This window comes from Spinacia oleracea, chromosome 4 (assembly GCF_020520425.1).
Source record: "Spinacia oleracea cultivar Varoflay chromosome 4, BTI_SOV_V1, whole genome shotgun sequence".
Taxonomy (NCBI): Eukaryota; Viridiplantae; Streptophyta; class Magnoliopsida; order Caryophyllales; family Amaranthaceae; genus Spinacia; species Spinacia oleracea.
This window is the reverse complement of record NC_079490.1, coordinates 121114865-121118772: the sequence shown is the minus strand read 5'-3', so window position 1 is coordinate 121118772 and position 3908 is coordinate 121114865.

The following is a 3908-nucleotide window of genomic DNA, read 5'->3' as shown; positions in this document are numbered from 1 at the left end:
CTCATAATGACCATAACGAGTCCTAAACTCAGTCTTAGGTATGTCTTTCTCAGCTACTCTCAACTGGTGATACCCCGAACATAAATCGATCATTGAGAACACACTAGCCCCATTCAGTTGATCAAATAGGTCATCTATCCTAGGCAAAGGATATTTGTTTTTCATGGTTACACTGTTTAGCTCCCTATAATCGATGCATAACCTCAAACTCCCATCTTTCTTCTTGGCAAACAACACGAGAGCTCCCCATGGTGATGCACTAGGCTTAATATACCCCTTATCGAACAACTCTTGCAACCGAGTCTTCAATTCACTCATTTCAGGAGGTGCCATTCTATAAGGTGCTTTGGATATAGGTGCCGTTCCAGGATTTAACTCTATAGTGAACTCAAGGGCTCTAGCAGGTGGCATACCCGAAATCTCGCTCGGAAATACATCCATTAATTCATTCACAATTGGGACATCCTCTATCTTCACCCCAACTTCTTTACTTACATCCTAGACACTACAGAAAAATAATTCACACCCCTTCTTAACCAATTTCCTCACTTGCATCGCAGAGATCACCCCAAAGTTCTTGGACTTCTCAAAACGCCTATATGATACCAATTTTCCAGTATGGTTCCTTAGACTTACTTTCTGAATTTTCACAGTCTATCTTGGCCTTGTACAAACTTAGCCAATCCATCCCCAGAATCACATCTAGGTCCTGAAGGAAAGGTGTCCTTCACCCAAGGTGCATTAAGTCAAATACCAAGGTTCAGATTAATTACGAACAATTAATTCAGTGAGATCAAGTAATCGGAACAGCTAGCTAAAGCAATGCTTCCGATCAGTGAGTTCTAATCTATATTAGAATCACAACTTACTCTTGACAGAACCTATAAGGTCACACCAATGGCATGTAACAGATCACCGGATTAAATGAATCGGAAATTCATTTAATAGCTTTTCGGGACTTATTTCAGAAAAACATAATATACGATATGACGTTGGATCGGAATCGTATATCGTATCGCGAATATTCGTAAGCTGGGCGAAACGAATAATTGTATCGTACGACGGTTATTCGTCGTGTACGATACGATAAATAATAGCCGTAAGGCGTTCGTCGCGAATACGAGCCGCAACGGAGCTGCCGGCTCGTCGAGCCAAGCGCGCAAGGCCCAACGAGCCAGCAAGCTTGTGTGCAGCAAGCAGCCAGCCCGCGGAACAGCGTGTGCGCACACAATGGGCAGCAGCACATCAAGCAAAGAAGCATGGCCCGTGGCCCACTGCTGCGATGCTTGGCTGCCGTGTGTGTGGGCTTCGGTGAGTGTGGCCGGTTAGGGCTTGTGCCTTGACCGGTTACACAAATATAACCTTAGGGTTATATTCCAGACTCTCAAGTTGTTTTCCAATCTGAAAACCTAATTCTAAATATTACGTACGTTCAGTTTTGCTCTCTACACAAAACTGTTCTTCCCAAAAGCAAACACTCTTGAGCATTGTCTAAGCTACGAATCTCAAGACGGACCTGAACGTGTCGGTGAACCAAATGGAGGAACGACAATTGGAGTTCTTTGTTCGTGTTCGTGAATCATAAACTCGGGAAAACACGCTTCGAATATAAGTTTGCTTAATCTGTTCTTTATACATGTTTCCTGGCTTTGGGGATTGTTCCGCACATGTTATATGTATTTAACTGTATTCCCCTACAGTGGTATCAGGAGCCTTATGTATTATAGTACTTATTAGCATGATCTATATGTTTTTGTATGCTGTCGAATTTTTTCGGATTTTTGTTGAATTTTTCGAAATATTGTGGATTATTGGATGAATCGTATAATATGTTCTGAATTCAAAAAGTTTCGAAATTTCGATTTTTTTGACCATAATCTGATTGAAAACAATTTTATAAGATCAACTCATGTGAACAGAATTGCAAAAACAGGCCTCAAAGTATGAGTTTTTAGGCGTTTTTGTTAACTAACGAATTAAAATTAACAAATTCGGAAAGTATTTCAATTAATTGGTCAACCTAAGCTACTCGGAATTGATTAAAATTTTGCCCTAATGGTCTTGGGTATATTTTAAAATTATGGTGAACATTTCGGCCATAAATGTTAAGTATAAACCCTAATTTCACTTTCTCCAAATTTGTAATTTTTAGATCGCTAATTGATTTTTTAAATAATTTAGGTCGGGAAATTTGGTTAATTGGGAAAGGGAATATAATTTCATATAAAGTGGCAGATTTTAAAAATTATTGGATTAAAATTTTGATTCGATTCGTTAATTTTAATCGACACTTAAACCAAATTGATAAAAATCTGAATTTTTAATGTTTAGAACGATTTAAAATTTTAGATTCGATTATCAAAAATGTTCAAATTTTTGTTGACATTGTTCTTTTGTTAAATTTGAATATTGTTAGCCTAGATTTAATAAATTTTGCAAAATTGGATTGTTGTAAAAATTAATTAAATCGTAAACTTGTTATTTTTCGAAAATTAAAACGATTAATTTGTTAAATTTATGAAAAATAACTGATGCAAATATGGTGTCGTGAAATTGATTTTTTTTTAATTAGTTGGTTCGTATGGCACGAACCAAAGGCACGAGACAAAAGGGGTGTGCGGTGCGTGTGGCTCGTCGTAGTCCATGCGCGTTGCCTCCCGGCAGCACAGGCGCAACGACGCGGCAACCTGCGAGCGAGCTGGCGTGCCCGCGCGCGCTGGCCGAGAGAGCGAGCAAGGCAGGCAGGCCTTGGCTTGTGAGCAGCAAGCAAGCAGCACAGCATTGCGTTGCCGTGCGGGCAGCACGAACACATCAATGCCATGAGCAGCGATGGCTGCGAGGGTGTGCGGTGAGGCTTGCGGGGCATGGGCGATGAGCTCATGGCCTCGTACGGCCACGACGCACATGGCAGTGCTGGGCTGGGCGAAAGCCTAGCCCGCATTGCACAATATTTGGCTATTTTGTTCGTTGGGCTTTAAAATTTAATATTTGCTTTAAAATGGCTAACGAGGATAATTAATTAATTATTTTATTTAACTTAGGCTGGGCTGTGAGTTTAATTAAATATTTAATATTAAATTATCCGAAATAAAATATTGGTTTGAGTGGGAGCCGCTTAATGAAATTAAAATGAAATAAATATTTTAATTATTTTCGTAGGGCGCTTTATTTTAATTAAATTTAATTTTGATTAGAATAAATTCTAAGGATTAATAAGTCGGAATTGATTAATCTTTTAGGACGCGTTTATGTGAACGCGATTTTTAAATAAATCACGTAAATACTTGCATAATTTAATTGGGCCATTCGTTTTAGGACACGAATGGATGAATGCATAGAATATATATATTTTATGTAATGAAGGTACTCCAAGTGACTAGTATGGCCAATCTAGGATAGTTAATACGGTATGCGAACCGTTTTATCTTTGAATGTAAAGTTTTAAATATGGTCTGCGTACCATTGAAATTTTGATGTAATTTTTAATTATTTCAAGTATTTCTAGTTTAGAACTTGAAGTTAGCATTGAATAAAGATTCAAGACGATGCCAAGCTAACGAGACGGTGAAGAAGATTGGATGCTTCAAGACAAAAGTTTTGGGCGATACTAGTTCACCAATTTATTTATGCACTTTATATATATTATGCTTGAATGAATGTATATTATGCATGAATAGGTTGTTTGTATGACTCGATTAGATTTAGTTCACTAAATAATCGAACCAACATAGAAACAACTAGGTCCAAAGTAATATTGAGTTTAAAATTGCCTTCCAAATCAAGCACTTACAAAAATCTAAGGATCTAACGTAGTAGGTTTACGCCAAAGCGAGGTGCTATATTAGTTGACTTAGATGGTAAGGCATCCCAAAGGAGCACGTTGATTGTGGTTTCAACTCAAACAACAA